This window comes from Hyperolius riggenbachi, chromosome 1, assembly GCF_040937935.1.
Source record: "Hyperolius riggenbachi isolate aHypRig1 chromosome 1, aHypRig1.pri, whole genome shotgun sequence".
NCBI classification, from domain to species: domain Eukaryota; kingdom Metazoa; phylum Chordata; class Amphibia; order Anura; family Hyperoliidae; genus Hyperolius; species Hyperolius riggenbachi.
This window is the reverse complement of record NC_090646.1, coordinates 590411973-590434594: the sequence shown is the minus strand read 5'-3', so window position 1 is coordinate 590434594 and position 22622 is coordinate 590411973. Positions and strand designations below refer to the sequence as shown.

General features: G+C 45.2%; 1 long non-coding RNA gene across 1 annotated transcript in view; it reads right to left on the bottom strand.

The window, feature by feature from the left end:
• The window catches only part of LOC137527946 (uncharacterized), an 83628-nt gene that overhangs the window by 780 nt on the left and 60226 nt on the right, over nt 1–22622 (bottom strand). The window lies entirely within an intron of this gene.

The window sequence follows — 22622 nt, the reverse complement described above, 5'->3', positions numbered from 1 at the left end:
ATAATTCTGTCAGCTAAGACAATAAGAAGGACTTCATCCTAATAAAGCTTAAAGGGGCACTATGGCAAAAAATTGTAACATTTAAAATATGTGCAAACATAGACAAATAAGAAGTATGTTTTTTTCCAGAGTAAAATAAACCATACATTCCTTTTCTCCTATGTTGCTGTCATTTACAGTAGGTAGTAGAAATCTGACAGAAGAGACAGGTTTTGGACTAGTCCATCTTTTCATAGGGGATTCTCAGCAAAGCTTTTATTCTTTATAAAGATATTCCCTAAAAATAATTTAAACAATCATGCTGGCCAGTTTCCCTGCTCGCTACACAGTTTTCTGGCAATTGGACAGAGCAACCGCCATTCACTAAGTGCTGAGAGATGGACTAGCCCAAAACCTGACACTTCTGCTGATTAAGCAACAAAAGGTGAAAGCTCTTAAAATCCAAGTGAACCTAAACTTTCAAACAGAACTGAAAGAGTGCTAAAATGGACACAAGCCAAATGTTATATGTTAACCATCGACCTAAGAGCCCAAAAGACTATCAAAAAACTACATGTATCATGTTCAAAAAATATTATCAGTAATTATACAAGACCCCAAATTTAAAAATGAAAGAAAAAGCAAAGTACTTTCCGTGTCAAATAAATGTCCCTTTCCTTAAGCCAGAAGTGTCAGTGAAACTAGTCAAACCAATAAATGAAGAGGGAAATTCAAATAGTATTTAAGAAACAAAATAAAACCCCTGACATAGATGGCTTCACTGTTTCCTACTATGAAAAGCCAGCACAGCACAATGAAATTTCCGAATAATTTAGGAACACAAACACAGTAATTCCACAACCCCAAATCACAAAAAGGCCATACGCAATTCAACCATAAACTAAATTTTTCTGATTTTCTCACTTTTTGAACTACCATCTACTGCCCATAATGGAAACTCAAATTGATCTTTAGAAAAAGATGATTAGTGTATTTGCCTGATTTTCTTTTTTCAAACAATGCAATCAATCTAGAAAATGTAATGAAATAAAAAAGTGTATAGTGTATGGCGACCATTACTAGTAATGATCACTTTGGTAAAGTGTACACAGCTGTAGCCTGATATCGCTGGCTTCCTGATCAATGACCTACTAGGATGTTTCACGTTAGTCTATGGCCTCAATTCACTAAGATCATGCTGGAGATAATAAGGCAAGAGAAAACTTACCTCCACAAGTTAGAGAGTTATCTTATCTCATCATTCCTTACGTTACCTCCTCTGTAGTTAATTTACCTCCTCTGTAGTTAATTTTCCTCCTCTGTAGTTATTTTCACACGCAGTTAATTAACAGCCTGTCTTTAACTCTGGAGTTGTTTTAAGGATTGGAGAGTTAACTTAAAGACAGAAGAGTTAACTTTAGGTTAGCCTGAGGTAAAATGTTTCCTGAATACTACATGCCTTATCACCATGGTAACGACTCTAAAAACGTTATTAAAGACAGGAGATAAGCTTAGTGAATTGAGGCCATTGTCATTTGTTCCTTGTTGGCAGTCCTACAATCAAATTCAACAGCAACCCTTAAAGGGATACTGTAGGGGGGTCAGGGGAAAATGAGTTGAAGAGACCCGGGGCTTCTAATGGTCCCCCGCAGACCATTAGGATGTGCCTGTGCAGCCACTCACCGATGCTCCGGCCCAGCCTCCGGTTTACTTCTGGAATTTCAGACTTTAAAGTCTGAAAACCACTGCGCCTGCGTTGCCGTGTCCTCGCTTCCCCTGATGTCACCAGGAGCGCACGGCACAGGCACAGACCATACTGGGCCTGCGCAGTACCCTCCTGGTGCCATCCGCGGGAGTGAGGACACGGCAACGCAGGCGCAGTGGTTTTCAGACTTTAAAGTCTGAAATTCCAGAAGTGAACCAGAGGCGGGGCCGGAGCATTGGGGAGTGGCTGCACCGACACAGGATGTCTGCGGGGGACCATTAGAAGCCCCGGGTAACTTCAACTCATTTTCCCCCGACCCCCCTACAGTATCCCTTTAAATGACTATTCAAAGTCATCTCCACATCAACATACTAATAGGAACCAGATGGGGTTACCCACTATGCCCAGTGATATTTGCCTTAGCAATTTAGCCATCAGCCCACAAAAGTATACAGAACAGAAATAGTAACAAAAAATAAATAAACTGACTGCATTCAATGATCACTTCATAAAGATACTTAGAAATGCACTAGTTAGACTCTCAAAACTAGAAGTATAAAAGCCCGTACACACTAGAAGTATAAAAGCCCGTACACACTAGAAGTATAAAAGCCCGTACACACTAGAAGTATAAAAGCCCGTACAGGGCAGTTTCTAGGCTAAATTGCACCCAGGGCGAAGGTGTAAAAATTGCACTCCCTTCCCCCCACCCCCGTGGACTCGGGAACCCTTACGCTTTAGGAACAGAAATACAGACACAGGTCACAAGTAGATCTGCCTACTTTCTAGTGACCAGCCGCTCATCCAGGAGGAAGCAGGAAAACACCCAGGCGAGGAGAACCCGGAAAGCAGACTCCTCCATGGGCGCCGTGCACTCACAGCCTGCAGTACCGCTACAGGACAGCAGGTGTCATCACGTGGTGGTGACATGATGATGACTTGAAGTCTGACGCAGGCAGCCTAGGAGGAGTCAAGGAAGGTGATCGCGCTGGTAATCTACTTCTTCCATTTGGCTGCACCACACGTCACCAGCTCCCTAGCGGTAATATCCTTCTGCCAGCGCCCCCCTTCATCTACTTGCTGGTCTGCGCCCAGTGCGGTCGCCCTGCCTGCACTGCCCAAGAAACGGCCCTGAGCCCGTACACACACACACACACACACACACACACACACACACACACACACACACACACACACACACACACACACACACACACACACACACACACACACACACACACACACACACACACACACACACAAGAAAAGTAATGTATAGCTCATTTTACTCTGGAATAAATGTACTTCTTATTTGTATGTGTTTTAAATTTTAAGATTTTTGCGACAGTTCCTCTTTAAGGAGAAGTGCCACTGGATTAGGCACTTCGTTAGAATAAAACATTTTATCAGCTGTAAAGCACTCTCCTAGTCTACTAGCCAACTAACCTGTACAAATGAGCGGAAATAGATACAGTATAAACAAAGAAACTTTTTATGCGAATCATAGCTTCAAAGACAATAATGTTACCGAAAATGCCTGGCAGAAGGTATTTACTAACCAAGTAGAAGCATTCCAAAAAAAAAGACTTCTGAAAGACTGTTTAGGTTTAGCCTATAATACGCAGGCCCATATGCAATTCACTTTTTCTCCTGAGTTTTCACCTAGGTGATTTTTTCACAACTTGTCATGAAATGCCTTTTAAGCCACCAGCAAGCAAGAAAATACTCAAAATATATTTGATAATACTTTTTCACATACTTTTGGGTACTTTTTCAATTGTAAAATGTTGAAAATTTAGTTTAAAGAGATGAAAATGATCTCCTAGGAGATAACTCAGGTGAAAAAATGTATTGCATATGGGCCACAGAGTTGTAAATAGAAAAAAACTGTGATTTTATGAAAATCAAGGGAAAGCAATACTCAAGTGTTAATTACAATAGCTGATATAGCTACATGATAATTTTATTATAGCACATTGTTGGGTTTTACTTTCAAGGGGAACTGAAGTGAGAGTAATATGGAAGCTGCCATATTTATTTCCTTTTAACTAGTACCAGTTGCATGGCAGTCCTGTTGGTCTATTTGGCTACAATAGTGTCTGAATAACACCAGAAACAAGCATGCAGCTAATCTTGTCAGGTCTGACAATAATGACAGAAACACCTGATCTGCTGCATGCTTGTTCAGGGGCTGTGGCTAAAAGAATTAGAGGCAGAGGATCAGCAGGACAGCCAGGCAAATTGTATTGCTTAAAAGGAAATAAACATGGCAGCCCCCATATCCCTCTCACTTCAATTGTCCTTTCAAGCAAATCAAAATACTTACCTAAGGATAGAGAAGCTTCTGGATCCTCCAGAGGCTAGCTACCCTGTCCTCTGGACCCCCAGAACGTCAGGGCTCCTCTTCTGGCTTGAGTACGGCCGTTCTGCACCCACGTGAGCACAGCTGTAGTCTGACTAACTGTGTAGGTGTGGCCATACACATGCAAGCGCTGTATGGGTGTACTGGCATCTGAAATTCATTCTGAAAACCCTTTGTTGTAATTCTTCACGAAGGGGGGGGGGGGGGGGGAGCAAGCTCAACATTGGGGGGGGGGGGGGGGTAATCAAGAGGATAGTGTGGGAAGCCTCTATAGAATCCAGAGGATTCACTCTAAAGGTGGCCACACACCATACAATTTTTTAAATATCTGTTCAATTTAAGGATTGCAATCAACTTTTCTGACTGATTGTAACATTTCAAAAATATGACCAATGTACCACACACCTATGTTCAATTTTTCCCCAATTATGATAAAAATGATCGGAAATTCTGACAAAATTGCTAGGGTGTGTATATTAATAAAATGACAATCTAACACACACCATACAATCTTTAGAAAGATTGAAGAAAACTATCTGGCATTCCGAATCGATAAAAATTGAAGAAAACGGGAAATCCAATCGGATTTTTCAGTCGAATGAAAAAAAGCTTTCGATTTTTCGGGAGATACGATCGTTTTTATCGAATTGCTGTAAAATCGGATCATTTTATTGTATCGTGTTTGGCCACCTTCAGATAAATATGCGTTTTCTGTACCTGAGGTTCTCTTCAGGTACACTTTAAAGGATCTGTATTAAGAAAAATGTCCCCTTGGGGGTACTTACCTCGGGAGGGGGAAGCCTCTGGATCCTAACGAAGCTTCCCCATCCTCCGGTGTCCCGGCAATCTCCTGCTTGGGTCCACCAAAGCGCGGCGATGTAAATATTTACCTGGATTAAAGGGGCACTACAGCGAAAATGTAACGATCGGTGTAACACAGAGAGGATCTGATTACCGGTGAACTGCAGTCTCACCAGGAATACAGAATATACCCGATTATTGGTGATCTGCAGTATCACCGATAATCAGATATATCTACTAACCTCTGGACACCAGAAAGAACAAGTGAGTGTTAGATTCAACAGTATACTTTGTGTACTTCTCCAGAAGTATGTTCCTTCCTATGGCCTAGACTCTCCAGGGGGGAGGAGCTAGGCTGAGGGTAGGAAGGACAGAGCGTGAGTGACACCCGAGAGGGAGGGTGTCACTAACAGGTCTGGGAACTGCCTCTAACAGTAAGGCCAGTTCTCGAGGTCGGCAAGCCAGGTCGTTAACACACAGACAGATAAGGTACAGATACAGGAGGCAGATACGGAATCCAATAACCAGACAGGGTTTGATAACGGAGTATCAGATAAGCACAGTACAGAATCAGGAGGCAAATACAGAGTCCAGGAACGAGCAGAGTTTGGCAACAGGATATCAGAAATAGCAAGGTACAAGATCAGAGTTCAGAGGAATAGTCAGACAGGCAGAAGGTCATAACAAATAATACAATTCAAAGTTCCTGATGCTAAGGTGTGAACGCCTTGATGTCAACACTTTTGGAAACTATGCTAGAACACAGATACAGACAAGGTCTGAGTGCTACCACGTAGTGATCGCAACGGCAGACAACCAGAGAATGACCAGCACCCAGTATATATAGTAAAGCGCTCTCCAGCGCCTCCCCTAAGTGCTGGACCAATGGCAGGTGGTGGAAATGTCAGCTGACGCGCCTGGTTTTCTGGCTGTCATATAAGCTCTGCCTCTCAGCGCGCGCGCGCGCGTCCTTCTGAACCTGTGTGGACTAGCAGTCCCAGCCACACCAGACATGTCTTGTAATGCAACCACCGATTCAGGCGCGGGGACCGCCGCCCCGCTCTCTAAGTGAGCGGCGGTTTCCCCGCATCCAATCGCAATGTCAGCTGCTCTGTCATGCGTGCAATCCGCCGCCTCCAACGCGGACTCCACCGCTCTGCCCACGGCATGCGGCGGTTTCTTCGCGTTGTGCCGCCATGTCAGATGCGGAAACAGCCGCCTCACTCTGAGCCCTTGCAGCGGCTTTTCCGCGTTTCCTCACAGAAAAACTGTAAGATTTAAAATATGTGCAAACATATATAAATAAGAAGTAAATTTTTCCAGAGTAAAATGAGCCATTAATTACTTTTCTCCTATGTTGCTGTCACTTACAGTAGGTAATAGAAATCTGACAAAAGTGACAGGTTTTGAAATAGTCCATCTCTTCATAGGGGATTCTCAGCAAGGCTTTTATTCTTTATAAAGATATTCCCTAAAAAGGAATTAAACAATGATGTTGGCCAGCCTCCCTGCTCACTACACAGTTTTTTGGCAGTTGGACAGAGCAACTGCCATTCACTAAGCGCTTTTGAAAATAAATATATCCCTGAGAATCCCCTATAAAGAGATGGACTAGTCCAAAACCTGTCACTTTTGTCAGATTTCTATTACCTACTGTAAGTGACAGCAACATAGGAGAAAAGTACTTTATGGCTCATTTTACTCTGGAAAAAAATGTACTTCTTATTTGTATATGTTTGCACATACTGTATTTTAAATTTTACAGTTTTTCGCTGTAGTGCCCCTTTAAGGAAGGAATAGCCGAACTCGATCAATGTGCTCTACTGCACAGGTGCGAGTCCTTTTGCGCTTGTGCAGTAGAGCAGATATGATAGGGCTCGGCTGTCTCTGCCTAGCCCGAACAAAGAGCCGCTACTGCGCCTGCGCTGGATTGCAGAGAGGTAAATAAATCAGCGCTTGTCAGGCTTGTCGGGGGAGGATTGTGGGAGGCTTTGGGGGAGCAAGCACTGGATTGCCTGCAGCTACAGGGATTTGGGAAGCCTCATTGGGACCCTTATGCTTCCCCCTCCTGAGATAAGTACCTCCCCCCCGGACTTTTTTTTTTATTACAGAGTCTCTTTAAATAGAAAGTGGCCTGCAGTTTTTTTGAAAAAGTGCTGGAGGAAGATCAGCATACAGACTTCATTCCCTGTAAAAACAAATGAGCAGTGCAACCAAGGGGAAAAGTCGCATTGTGCATTATGCTGATGTTGTGGCCCATACAGTGAAGCATACAGTCAATGTAAACTGTGCTTCACTGCCAGTCTGCCACTGTTAATGTGCATGTTATGTGGTCGCCAAATCGGGAAAGCACCGCTTTCAAGCGTTTAGCGATTTCCCTATCCTTTCTATTGAATCCCAAGCGCTCAGAAAATGGTGCCAGAGCCGCGTTTGCGATTGGATAGAAAACTCATCACTCATGTGAGAACACTCACATAAGCTAACATTGCACAAGTGCTTTTAAGGCAATTTTTTAAATTGCCAGCGCTTAATAATTAGCGAAAATGCTTATAATGTGAATAAGCCCTAAATGTCTATGTATTGGAAAGACTCATTCATGCAATACATCAAGAAAATCAACGCAGCAGAGTTCACATTGCAAATCACGGGCACATCCCTGATCTTGAGGAAATCCAGTTATTTGCATAAACTATAAAGAGAGCAAACAACGGGATTTGCAAAGGATTTACCAGTTTCCACGCAGGGATTTTATCAAGATAGTGTTAAGCCTCTTGAAAATACCATTTCAAGTCAATGGCTGCTCTATGTTTAATACAGTGATTTTCCACCTATTAAGACCAGCTGGTCCCACTCAGCAGTCCTTTTGTTTGGCCAGAAGACTACCATCCTTTAATGCACTACAACGAGTTAACTAATATAATACCATCACAGCACATGTATTCCAGATCCCGCTGTGCGGAAAGATCACACACTATATTAGCTCAGAGCATTCTGATGAAGGTTTTTACAACTATTAGTATTACTATTGATTTTATTTTGTAGTTATGAGTTTCTCATTTCCAAAAACATGATCAAATTAATTTTGTGAACAGTTTTCATTGTATAAACAGTTATAAAAGGATTTTCTGCATTTTTAGATTCATTCAGTTGAGGATCTTGTAAGAACGTCTGCAGTTGGACTCCACAAAACTGGACACCCCTCTCAAAGCTGGACCTACCATTCTGCATTCAGGACCTCTAGATATAAGGTCCAGCAAAGCCTCTGATATTAAGATGGTTGGGTTGCAACTTATGTTTCACCCATACAAACTAGCAGGGAGGTAGCATGCAACCTTAGCTAACTGTAACTATAAAGAGATATAGGGCACATTGCATACCCGTCCAGGAGTCAATTTGTTCTTGTTCTCTGCACCAATGAATTGATTTAGCTGGCTGTTCTCTGCTCAAACTCTTAATAATGTATCAGGGGTGTAGAAATAGCCATAGCAGCAACAGCAACTGCTATGGGGCCCTGAAGAAGAGGGGGCCCAGATGGTACTTGATGTGTTCACTATTAACCTTGCTTTGTTGCTCCACCCTCTTATCTCAATGCTCATGGACTATGCACAGTGTGCATTGCATGCGAATGTAAATTGACCAATCACATCCTATTCATAGGGTATGCCATGGGGCTACATAATGTCTAGCTAAGTCACTGTACTGGATATAAAACTCACACATGGCTGGATTTATACAATTTGCCACCATAGAAAAACTTTTCTGTGCTGCCCAACCTTCCATGTACAGCAGCCTCCTCACATGCAGTGATTGCCCCCATTTCTTGTGCACCCCTTCTGTGCTATTTTTTTTTACTCCTTATACAGCCTTTATTTCCACATGTATCCTTCATTGACATTAGCACCTAAGTACTGCTATATCCTACCTAATAATTGGCAAGTGTCCCTGAGTCCCATGTCCGTGTGTCAGTGCTTTTTGTCTCTGCGCATGTGCACGGAGGGACGCCGAGAGCTGGGGGGGAATGACGTGCGGCAGAGGAGGACGGGTCCCGAAGGGGGGTGGTTGGGTGCGTGCCCAGTGTGTGCCAGGCAGGTGCGCGTGTGGCGTGTGCGCACGCGGCGTGCAATGTATGCGCCGATAGAGAAACCAGTGCGGGCAGGGGGGGGGGGGGGGGAGGAATGGCGCCACCACAGCCTAGCGCCGTTTTTAAACGGGCCCTAGGACTAGTATATATATAATATGTGTGCGTTTTTTTACACTTTATTCGAAAAGGGTATTTTTCTTTAAAATTTTGTGTTGCATTGACTAACACTGTGTTTCCTTAACCTCTGCTGAGTGTAAAGGCAGCTGCTACACTCCTCCACACATACGCATTGGGCTCTCTCGTCAGTGCGGGCGGCTGCTCGGGGTCTGCCTGCAACTACCGGCGGGGAGCCTCTTTGTGAGGTTTTCCTGTGGATGACTGAAGTTAGCTTGTGCAGTTAGCAATATGTCGGCTCCTGCAAATGACTCCAAGATTTAGCTTGAGGCCGGTTTATAACGGCGGTAACGGGGCATTAGCAGGGTACATGGAAGTACTATCTGCCAGAGGTAGGCAGCAGTTAATTTATGAAAAAAAAAATGTAATTTAAATCTCACTCCTCACTTGGTTGTTCAGACTTACCACCAGACGTCAGTCTTATCATACACTGACAGTCTAATGAAATGTAATTAAAACCATTTTTTTAAATATAATTATACCTTTATTTAAAACGTTGTATTGCTGTTCTAATCATCCACTTTTTAAATTATTTGTGAATGATGTCCTTTAACCACTTGAAGACCACAGTGGTAAACCCCCTAAAGACGAGGCACATTTTTACTAAAATGGCCACTGCAGCTTTAAGGCCTAGCTGCAGGGCCGCACAACACAGCACACGAGTTACCCCCCACCCCTTTTCCCTCCACCAACAGAGCTCTCTGTTGGTGGGGTCTGATCACTCCCAAGTTGTTTTTATTTATTTTTTTAAATAAATATTTATATCTTTATTTTGATTTTTTTTTTACTATTTTTTTTTTATACAAATCCCTCCCTCCCCCAGCCGGACAATCCTGGCGATCAGCTGTCATAGGCTTCTGCCTATGACAGCCGATCGCTCTCAAGTGCCCCAGGGGGACAGCCCTGTCACACGGCTGTCCCCAGTATAGCGCTGCTGCTGATCGCAGCGCTGTACTAACAGAAAAGATGGCTGTTTCGCCGTCTAACAGTCTCCCAAGTGGCGATCGCCGCTCGGAGACTGAAGGTGGGGTGGAGCTCAGCCCCCCAAGCAGGAGATGAGCGCACAGCCTGCGCGTGATCTTCTGCAGTAGCCGGCTCCAGGACCTGACGCCAATTGGCGTTAGGCGGTCCTGGGGCTGCTGCCACGTTCACACCCATTGGCGTGACGCAGTCGTCAGGCAGTTAAGCTTACAAAAACATTTGTGTAGCTCAGGTTTATGTCCACTAGAACGTATCACTATATCCATAGACAAGTTTTATCTGCAGATAGTAACCCTGCAAATGCCATTTGGAGATGTCTTGCGGTGTTCTCCAACCCTGTCCTCAACAATGCATGTTTTGTGGAAATCCACAAAAGTAGTTAATCAGCTCTGCTGAGACACTAATTACCTCACCTGTGAATGTTTGTGGTTTCCTGCATAACATGTACTGTTGGTGGGCCTTGAGGACAGGGTTGGAGAACTGTGCTCTATAGAACTTGCAGACACATTTCAGATAAAAAGTGACTTGGTGGCCCTCATTCAGTGAACTCACCTTGGCCGAAGATTCATCAGTACTGTGAGAATGTGATGGTAACTGAGGAAACCCCATTTACCCCTGACCGTAGCTATGATGTTCATCAGACACCTGACCAAGAAAAATAGATCTATCCATTCATCGGAGCACAACACCTCATCCTGTAGCAGCAGTTGGTCGTACAGCAGATGATTGGCCAAAACACCTGGACCCATATGCAATTAACAATTTCTCCTGAATTTTCTCCTAGGTGGAATTTTCACACCTTCTAAATAAAATGCTTTTAAAACCACCAGCAAGTGAGAAAATACTCAAAATAATTGTTATAGCACTTTTTCATCTACTTTTTGGTACTTTTTCAATTGCAAAGTGCTAAAAGGTTGTTTTAAAAAGAATTTGACAAATTATCTCCTAGGAGAAAAGGTGAATTTCATATGGGCCCTGATATCATATGTGCCCGGGGGTGCCGTTAGAGTGGCTTACTGTAACGCCAACAATCATGGTAAAATCTCGTGTGCTTTTACCAGATTGGTGTTTTACTTTAAATCGTAATGTTATTAAATCATTTTTCAACAGTAGTACACTAAGAAGAGTGTACCACATTGTCCCCTTGTATCAGACCACACATTACATTACAACAATCAGTTTCAGGATAGAGACAATCAGTTTTCCCTATTTGATTTCTGCTAGAGTTGAAATGATCTGACTTATACTATAAATGTGAAAGTTTAGATGTTTGGATGTTTGTTACTCCCACACGCAACAATGTCTGAATGGATTTGAATGAAATTTGGCCCACACATAGTATATTACCTGGAATAACATATAAGATACTTTTTATCCCCATAACTAAAAAGTGGGCGGAGACAAATATAAATTTCACTAGGAAAATGTAAACTGCAGCCATTCTTACACTATTAATGGCAGGGTTCTCAAACTTTGCACAGTTGGTCACTGGGTGACTGGGATTAATATTTAGAAAAGTGGGTGGAGCCTACAAAAGCCAATCAAAATTCACCTATTGATTTTCAAGGGGAATGTTTGATTGCTGCCATCCTTGCGCTGTTAATGGCACAAACCTGCTACAGTCATTGGGTGATTGGGGTTTAAATTCAGAAAAGGGGGTGGAGGCACAAACAGCCAATCAGATGTGTTTCATTTCAATGCAAACTATTGATGCCAAAGACTGCAAAGCTCACAAACTTGGTCAGGGAGTAATTGTGTGTTAGGGTTAGAAAAAAGTGGGCGCAGCCAACACCAGCCAAATACATACCCGGGTAACGTGGGTCATTAGCTAGTGTAGAGTAAAAAAGTAGAAGTGACACCAGATCATGCATCATACAGACAAAATAACCTAACCTCAAATCATTAAGCAACGATTTACCTGACAGCAGTTTGGAGGGGCAGAGCGCATATTATACTATAAGTGATCCAAAGTAACCCTGCAATATTATAGCTGTGGGTGCAGGCTGTTCATTCTTACTTATTACTACTGCCTGTAGAGCACCACCCACTCACTTGTCAATGCCACGGGAAATACCACGTTAGCCCATAATGCCCAAAAGTAGATAAAACTGGATTAAGAGCAGATAAAATATAAAAAGAAGAGGTGGCTTACCTCAAATGATGACACTATACATAATGAGAAGGTATTTAGTTAGACAGTGATGGCGATGTATTTCACAAGCTCTTGCCCACTTCCTCAGGCTAATAATCATGCTAACGTAATAACAAAGTAAGACTGTGAGCACCACTCTAGTTGGATCTATTTTAGGGGCCACTCCCCCTCCCCCTTGTTCTTTGCACGCATTGTTAGAGGGACACCACCCTTATATGCTATAGTTGGGGGTCTTCATCAGGGTCGGACTGGGACACCAAGGGCCCACCAAGGAAGTTTCAGCCTGGGGCCCACCCCCCTCTCCTCCTCCCCCCCCCCCCCCCATTTTGGGCTCACATACACATGTACTCTAGAAATTTTGCATGACTTTATGGTAGGGAATAGATTGTGAGCAATTCTGAGGACAGTCTCCAATAGGGATATGTCTAAATGCGAAACTAAATGGGTGTCACCACGCACTGGAACATCGGCGTGGTCATGATGAGTCATGGGCAGACTTAAAAAAAAAATACAAAACACAAAATAAGTAGCGGCGTTATTCACAGAGATTAGGTCCGACCAGATACATTGTAGATAAAATATTCAAGTAGTTACATGCCTCATAATTCATCAAGTAGTCAAATGGCAGCAGATACCCCCACAAAATGCAATCAGGTTGACGGCAGATACCCCCACACAATGCAATCAGGTTGGTGGCAGATACCCCCACAAAATGCAATCAGGTTGACGGCAGATACCCCCACAAAATGCAATCCAAAAGTCACTTATCTATTGCAAAGTGGCAACAGCAATTTAAACTAAATAAAAACGTTTTTACTCATACATGAACATTATGGAAAATCCAAGTTGAAAATAAACTGTGAAGATAAACAATTTCATCCATCCTACTCCTGAAAAATGTATTCTTTTTTTTTTTATTTTAGAACCTGCCAGTTTTATTTTCTGTTTTAAAAAGCTAAAAAGTAGCTATTGTCTCATATGATGATGATTCAGCCTTTTCCATAGTCTCGCAGTTAGCAATCATGTGACCCTCAACAAGACAAATTCAGCAATCATGAGGTCCCCTGTCAAGACAAAATCAGCAATCATGAGGCCCCTAACAAGACAAATTCAGCAATCATGAGGCCCCCAACATGACAAATTCAGCAATCATGAGGCCCCCAACAAGACAAATTCAGCAATCTTGAGGCCCCCAACAAGACAAATTCAGCAATCATGAGGCCCCCAACAAGACATTCAGTAACCATGAGGCCCCCAACAAGACAAATTCAGTAACCATGAGGCCCCCAACAAGACAAATTCAGCAGTCATGAGGCACATAAATAAACAGCATTTCACATAAATAGGCAGAATGCCCACTTAATATGGTATACACCTCTCACCTGGCTTCTGAATTCTCCTCTACTGGCTGCTGTGCCAGGCAATACTGTTTTTGGCTGGATTGGGGATGATGTGTGGGCTGAAAGGCCTGGCGGTGATGCTGTGGCCGGCCTGGCGGTGATGCTGGGCTGTACTTGGCTGGTTGAAGTAAATGTTGGCCTGACTGTTGGTGGTGATGCTGTGGCCTTTTTTACAGTGATTCTGGGCTGGTTGGCTGGTGGTGATGCTGGGCTGGCCTGGATAGTTTAGGTAGTGACAGGTGCACCCTAGTTTAGGTAGCACCAGGAGCCTCCCAGCTTAGGTAGTGACAGGACCCCCAAGTTTAGGTAGCGACAGGAGCCCCCCAGTTTAGTTAATGACAGATACCCCCCAGTTTAGGTAGTGACAGGAGCACCCAGTGTTTGTAGTGACAGGTGCCCCCCAGTTAAGGTAGTAACAGGTGCCCCCCAGGGTATGTAGTGACAGGAGCCCCCAGTTTAGGTAGTGACAGGGCCACCCAGTTCAGGTAGTGACAGGTGCCTCCAGTTCAGGTATTGACAGGCGCCCCCCCCAGTTCAGTTAGTGACAGGTACCCCCAGTTTAGGTATGACAGGAGCCCCCAGTGTATGCAGTGACAGGGACCCCCCCCCAGTGTATGTAGTGACAGGAGCCCCCAGTTTAGGTAGTGACAGGGCCCCCCAGTTCAGGTAGTGACAGGTGCCCCCAGTTCAGGTATTGACAGGCGCCCCCCCAGTTCAGTTAGTGACAGGTACCCCCAGTTTAGGTATGACAGGAGCCCCCCAGTGTATGCAGTGACAGGGACCCCCCCCCCCCCCAGTGTATGTAGTGACAGGAGCCACTAGTTTAGGTAGTGACAGGGCCCCCCAGTATAGATAGACAGGTCTATAGGTGTCCCCAGTTTAAATAGCCAGATCTATAGGTGTCCTCAGTGGCAGCGGAGAGAGAAGAGAAGCGGTGGGGAAGGGAGGACGTTTCCCCCTCCCCCTTCCCTCACCTTGGGGCTCCCCCTCTCTCGCTCCCCCCTTTAGAATTAAGTGATGCGGCAGGCAGCGCCGCTGTGCCTGCCACTTCTTTTCTCTCTCCGCTGCCACCCCAGGGCGGGCGGGCCAGCCACGTCCGGGTAGCTAGGGGGGGGCAGCAGCTAGCCAGGGGAGTGCGCATGCCCCATTTTGCCCTATGTAGGGACACCCATGGCATGGTAGGCAGATAGGTAGCCGGGTAGGCAGTTATGTAGCCGGGTGGGAGGGTAGGCAGATAGGTAGCTGGGTGGGCAGTTAGGTAGCCGGGTGGGAGGGTAGGCAGTTAGGTAGCCAGGTGGGCAGATAGGTAGCTGGGTGGGCAGTTAGGTAGCCGGGTGGGCAGTTAGGTAGCCAGGTGGGAGGGTAGGCAGATAGGTAGCTGGGTGGGTAAATAGGTAGCCGGGTGGGCAGATAGGTAGCCGGGTGGGAGGGTAGGCAGATAGGTAGCTGGGTGGGTAGATAGGTAGCCGGGTGGGCAGTTAGGTAGCCAGGTGGGAGGGTAGGCAGTTAGGTAGCCGGGAGGGCAGATAGGTAGCTGGGTGGGTAGATAGGTATCCAGGTGGGCAGATAGGTAGCCGGGTGGGCAGATAGGTAGCCGGGTGGGCAGATAGGTAGCCGGGTGGGCAGATAGGTAGCCGGGTGGGAGGGTAGGCAGTTAGGTAGCCGGGTGGGCAATTAGGTAGCCGGGTGGGAGGGTAGGCAGATAGGTAGCTGGGTGGGTAGATAGGTAGCCGGGTGGGAGGGTAGGCAGTTAGGTAGCCGGGTGGGCAGTTAGGTAGCCGGGTGGGAGGGTAGGCAGAAGGGTAGCCGGGTGGGAGGGTAGGCAGTTAGGTAGCCGGGTGGGCAGTTAGGTAGCCGGGTGGGAGGGTAGGCAGATAGGTAGCTGGGTGGGTAGATAGGTAGCCGGGTGGGCAGCCAGTTAGGTAGCCGGGTGGGTAGATAGGTAGTCGGATGGGCAGTTAGGCAGCCGGGTGGGAGGGTAGGCAGATAGGTAGCTGGGTGGGTAGATAGGTAGCCGGATGGGTGGGTAGGCAGTTAGGTAGCCGGGTGGGCAGTTAGGTAGCCGGGTGGGAGGGTAGGCAGAAGGGTAGCCAGGTGGGAGGGTAGGCAGTTAGGTAGCCGGGTGGGCAGTTAGGTAGCCGGGTGGGAGGGTAGGCAGATAGGTAGCTGGGTGGGTAGATAGGTAGCCGGGTGGGCAGCCAGTTAGGTAGCCGGGTGGGTAGATAGGTAGCCGGATGGGCAGTTAGGCAGCCGGATGGGAGGGTAGGCAGATCGGTAGCCGGGTGGGTAGATAGGTAGCCGGGTGGGAATGTAGGCAGTTAGATAGCCGGGTGGGCAGTTAGGTAGCCGGGTGGGTAGCCAGTGGGGGCCCCGACTCCTTTGCTCCCCCTCACCTGGGTGTCCCCCCTCCTATTACAAGCCGCGGGGAGGGCAGCTCTTTTCCCCGGTGAGGCCCCCTCCTATCCTCCCCCTCCCTCACCTCGGACTCTCGCAGGGCCCCCCTCCTATTACGAGCGGCGGGAGAGCGGCGGGTACAGCAAACTTCCGGCGAGGTAAAGCAGAAGATAGAGGTCCAGCTGCCTCCCAGTCGCTGTCTCCTTTGTAATTGCCGCGCACTAAACCAGGAAGCAGTGCGAGCGGCATAGAGGAGACAGCGCAGCCCGGGAGGCAGCTGGACCTCTATCTTCTGCTTTACCTCGCCGGAACTTTGCTGTAACCGCCGCTCTACCGCCGCTCGTAATAGGAGGGGGGCCCTCTGAGGTGAGGGAGGGGGAGGATAGGAGGGGGGCCCCCCGGGGGGAAAGAGGTTTTTAATAAATTTAAAAAAAAAAAAAAAAAACGTCACGACGCTAGTGCCCCCCTCCCTCTTAGCTCTGGGGCCCCCAGGAGGAGGGGCAGTCGGGGCCCACCGATGGGACCATCGGTGGTTCGGCGGCTCTGTCCGAGCCTGGTCTTCATTGTTTTACAAGAGAGTAACCACAATAAGAAGACTCTGTGCTTGGTTGGTTACTCTGATTAGCAACCTTATTTTGTGAGAACTCTTCCTTTTTCTTCCCCTACTTTTGGTTCTTACTGGACCATTTGGGCTCCTGTTCTCTGTATGCTTTTTTAAGGCGCCTTGTCATCTTGCTCTCTGGATAGACCAGACCTCTTCAGACCTCACCTCACAGCTGCACTCCAACCTTTTCTGATGCTCCATCTGATATTAGAACTAACCTCTAGTACATTTTATAGATACATAGCCATATTGCCACCTAAAGTAAGGCTCACCAGATAAAGGATTATGTTGCCAAACCATTGGTTAGCTGATGCGTTCACTGCAGTAAATGTGTTGTTATTTGCGGCGAAGGAAGGAAGATGCTAAGGTTAGGCATCAGGAAGGGGGGTTTTGAGGTTGGTGTCAGGAAGGGGTGATTTAGGGTTAGGCATCAGGAAGGGAGGTGTTAGGGTTAGGTGTCAGGAAGGGGGGTTTAGGGTTAGGTGTCAGGAAGGGGGGTTTAGGGTTAGGTGTCAGGAAGGGTAGTTTTAAGATTAGGCGTCAGGAAGGGGAGTTTTAGGGTTGGGCGTCAGGAGGGGGGGGGGGTGTTAGGGTCAGGTGTCAGGGAAGGGGGTTTTAGGGTTAGGCGTCAAGAAGGGGGTTTTAGGGTTAAGCGTCACGGAGGGGGGTTTTAGGGTTAGTCATCAAGAACGCGGTTTTAGTGTTACAATTACAAATGCTTTACTACCGTCATTAATACTGTACATATTTTTTCTATTTCATTTGGCACCCAATTCACAATGATGTATATCGTTTAGACTTATATCGGCTTCACCCAGTGCCCATTTTTCCTTGCGCCTCTTTGTCATGCATGCATTATATATTCTTCATGTGTTTAGCAAGAGTAACATCACCATCTTCCATAGTGCAATAATACAGCAGAGTAGCATGCGAGCATACCTGCACATAGGGGCAGCAAACTAAGGAAATTACTTCAGATCGCTAAGGGGTGAATGCACTAAACTGTGTTAAGCAGAATAATGTGCATAAAGTCTTATGGCACAATAAGTAGAGCAGAATGCAACACATTACATGCCATACATTACGCTCTATGCAGTTTAGTGCATACATCCCCAAGTTACATCTTCACATGCATATTATAGATACTCCGTTATATTGTAACTATTCAAATGAAGTCCTTTGTTCAAATCATCAAGATGTTTGTCCTACAATTATGGGCAATTGAAAAATATTTTTAGGATAAATTATCATTGATGTAGTAAAAATAAAAAGGTGAGAATTAGCAGAAAATAAACATTTTGTTAAGAATAAGAAGCATTGAGTAGAGCTGCCGATGAAGCAAATCCTAAGAATGGATTGTGACATACTGCCACCTAGTGGATGGAAATGTTTTTTCAGATCTTGGAGGAAAAAGATAGTTTGGGTTCAATGTGCTATGATAAATTGAAGTAGTAACGCATGTAGGTGTTTTATGTGTTAATAATAGGACGCTATAGTGAATTAAAAAACGCTTAAAATGGATATCCAACACTGTAACTGAAATCTGTCTAGAGAGGCTGCAAGGCTGCTGCTTGTATATTACAGATGCAATATTTTAATGTATTATTAACATTTAAAGAAAGCCTATTTTTAACCCTCCTGGCGGTTAAGTAAAACCGCCAGGGGGCAGCGCAGCACTATTTTTTAAAAATTTTTTTTAAACATGTAGCTAGCCTAGCGCCAGCTACATGACAGCCGCTGTGCAGCGGCATCTCCCTACCCTCTTCGATCGCCTCCGGCGATCAAGCCCGTTCGGAAATCCCGCTCTGAATGGGATTTCAATTAGGGCTTCCCCCATCGCAAAGGGCGGGGCGACGTCAAAGGAAGTCCCGATCCACCCCTCAGCGCTGCAGATCTGCCTCTACACGCATCTATCAACGTGTATCGCCGCCTCAGCCCGCCCCTCTCATTCTTCCTTCACTAAGAGGGGAGGGGGAGAGGTGGAGATACGCGCTGATAGACGCGCATGGAGGTAGAGCTGCAGCTGAAAGCTCTGCCTCTCTCTTTGTCTTATGCCATTGACCATAACGACTGGCATTGTTCAGGCAGAGGAGCCCAACGCTGGCCAGCTTAGCCTTTCCAGCAATGTCAGCTGGCATGGGGGTTTAAGGGGGGAGGAGGAAATGGAGGAAAGGATCTAGGCTTTACTTTTTAATTTTTATTTTTTTATGAAAGCAGTAAAAATAAGTGCAAAAGTACCATTGAGTTTAACAAAATGTCTTATTAACTAGGTTAAAAAGATGCTTTTTTTTACTTTATTAATTATATTTATTTTAGAAAAAGCATTGAGGCTATAACTGATACATGGTTCTAAAGACACCTCCACAAAAGAAACCGCCCGGTTACCCACCTAAAGTCACCCATGTAACCCTCAAGTCATTACTGTAACTGGTGGAGCAGGTAAATCTAATGCTCTGCTGCACTACCCTACAGAATAGGGATGTAGTAACAAGTAATAAGAGTGAGCCCCCATAGCCCCCAGGCTCCCCTGCAGCCTCAGGGGCTATTGATTTGCTTCTGCTCACATATCACCTCTAGAAATGACCAATAATATACTCATAATTCCAGCTTGCATGAAAATGTAATGCCCCCTGCTGAGACTCACACTAATGGTCACACACTTATCAAACCTGACAAACATCTCCTACATATTCTCTAACTACAACCTTCTAAAATTCCTTCTCCATTCATCTTGTCTGAAAACAACTCCAGTGCAGACTCATATACTCTCATAAGTAGAAACTTTCACAGCATTGGTGCCCAGGCTTTCTTAGCCTTCCTCAGGGCCGGGCAGAGGCGGGAGAGGCTCCAGCCTCAGGGCGCAGTGTAGGAGGGGGCGCACAACTCACTGAGGTATCATTCCCTTATTGTTTTGAAGCAGAGCGAAATAAGAAAAGGGGATACCTGGCAGTGACTGCAAGCCAGATAACTAGATATTAAGGTGTTGGAGGTGTTGGGGGCCCTGTGGCCCTCTTAGTCTAATAGCAATCAGTGTGTGACGGCTGGGGTGGGAGGGATGGAGGGGCACACTTGGGTGTCTCAGCCTTGGGTGCTGAAGGACCTTGTCCCGCCTCTGGCCTTCGTGCAACATTTATTGATTTTGCCTACTTTCTTTGACCAAGAATTTGCATCCACTCACTATCATAACTTGTTCAGCTTCTCCCTCAGCTCTCTTTTCCCCACCCTTCATCATCACTGTGCCAACTGTCAACACAGGTTACGTGATCAGGCTAAACCCTTGAAACACCACAATGCTGGTGTAAGATGAATTGGCAAAAACAAAGATGCTGTACATCAGTTTAGGCAGAGCCAAGCAGTGGTCAAGCAATAATATTCTTCTCTAATCTCTTTCAGCACTTCAGTTAAATCTGTAATACTTTCAGCTCCCTGCTCCATCCTCTACCTCCATCTCAGCATTTCAGCCTTTGTCACAGTTTTTAGATATAAAATTCACAACATCAAAAACAGCTTCACTAGACTTTGCACACAGAACAGATGCCTGTCCACATTCTCTTTAACGTCTTCCTCAGAATTAGCTGAACACAGGCTGACCTCTCTAGTCACCAGGTCTTGTCTATCTGTCCTATTGATCTTATTTCTTCCAACCTTATATCTGCCTTGCTTGCCTTAACTGCTCTGTTCAACTACTACCCTTTCCATGGACATCTTCCCTTCCATGTTCGAACACACTCGTATAACCTTTACTGGATCCTGCAGCCGTACCCACCTGTCTATTATTTTCCCTTCTCTTCTAAACTACTCAATCATTAAACTCAGTTTGACACATAATCTGTACCATAATCTGTGGCCATCCAGAATCTTACACTCTTGGCTTTCTTTCTACCTCCTCTAGATTGTAAACCTTCAGGCAGGGTCCTCCTCCTTTTGTGTCCTACCTGATCATGCACCTCCATTACTGTGCACCCATGCTATGCATCTGAGTGAACCTAACTTGCCTAATCTCCATGCTCCCATCCAGTGACTAAGCATTACCTTGTACTCACACTGTGCTGCGTGATCTGTTTTTTCTTGTTTTCCTGTGTTGTCGTATTGCTGTATGTCACCCCTAAATATTGTCTGTAACCTTAACTAAGTTCCATCGTTGCGTAATATGTTAGCTTTTTATAAATACAATAAATAAATAAATCAAATACCTCACAAGAAGGACTTTCAGCAAAATACATTGTAACACGACCTTCTCCAAACAGCCTCTTTTCTGTAAGAGTGTCACATGGCTCAGTCTTCAGACCCCTTATCTTCTACATCTATAATTATGATCTCAGTCATCTTATCAACTCATTCAGTTTTCATCATCGCCTACTGTATATTTTGACAACACCCAACTTAATCTATCTGCTGCTTATCTAGCTACATTAATTGTTCCAAAGCATTTGACACAACGGTACAAATCAGAATGCTCATCCCTATTACTGAGTGTGCACCAAAGGCCTGCTATTTTTTCCTCAGTACTATGTGCTAAAAAGCTTGTCTTATGGCTCTTATGGCTCATACACACGCTTGACCAAAGTAGGCTGAGGCAGCTTATAATGACTGCCTCAGCTGATAATCATGCCTCCGATCCAAATCTGCTAGAGTTCTGCCCAGTGGATCAACTCATTGCTCGCAATGGCTGATCCCATTGTTTACACCGATCCCCCGCCTGCTGTGTGACATCACGCACATGCCGCTCCGTCATCCCTCTGCCTCCCCTCATAACATCGTAGAGTGTCGTCAGCAACACAGCTGACACGTGTCTGTAGAGCCTGGCCCAGTGATGTTGCACAAGGGGATCGGGTACCAATTCCTGACGGGCGACATGGATCAAAGGTGTGTACGCACCTTTAGTGTAACTGCACACACATCTACCTAACCACTTCAGAACACAATAAATCCTACAAATTCACAGTTCTAAGTTGCTTAAATAGACCTAAATAACTGCAGCTATCTCTCCCTGAAGCATACAATTGCCTACCTGTCTCTTGCTCCTATCACATTGAAATTGCAGAATGGTGTGACTAACCTCCCCCACCCACTTTCTTAATATCTATGGGATCTCTTCCCATTAGCTGCTGGATCTTGTTGTGCATTCTGGGAGCAAATGATTTGCTCAGCAGATGCCCATTCCAGACAAAATGTTGGCGCCACACCACCCCTGGTTTTGCACGTGCTTATTTGGCGACAAACCAACAGCTTGGTGAATCACTGAACCTTTCTCGGGGGAAACTTCAGAACGTGAGAACGCCCCAATTTTGTTGTGACATTGAAATGAAAAATCTTGTTTGCTAATTTCCGTTCATCTCTTTCTCTACACCCAGCTGCCCCACTTCATCTCTTCATATGTCACCTTTACTTTCCTATTCATCGTCCTCTGCCCTTACTGCTATAATCCTCTTCTTATATTATTTTTCACCTTTGTCCTCTTCTGCACCTGAACCTACATCTGCCTTATTGCTGTTCTGTTAACTAACAGTAGTCAGATGTAGCTGTTTTACTTAACTTTCCTGCCTATAAAAACTATATCAGTACAGCAAACAACAGGTGTATTTTAGGACAAGTTTTAAAGAGAAACTTTGTCCAAGGATTGAACTTCATCCCAGTCAATAGCAGATACCACCTTTCCCATGAGAAATCTTTACCTTTTCTCATATACAGTAGATCATCAGAGACATCTGTATGGCTGATGTTGTGGTGAAACCCCTCCCACAGTGTGATGTCAGGGCCATAGCCCTGACAGTTTGCTGTCCTTGAACTTCCTTGAATTGTGGGAAATAACTGCCGAGCAATAAATGAACATTCAGCATCACCTGGCAAAACTAAAGATGTGATAAAGTTAAAGTGGACCCAAATTAAAAATACAAGATTTCAGAAACAAAATATGTTTTCTAAATTATAATAATAAATAGCAGCCTTTTTTCAGCTGCATGATGACAAATATAAAATATTTTACATT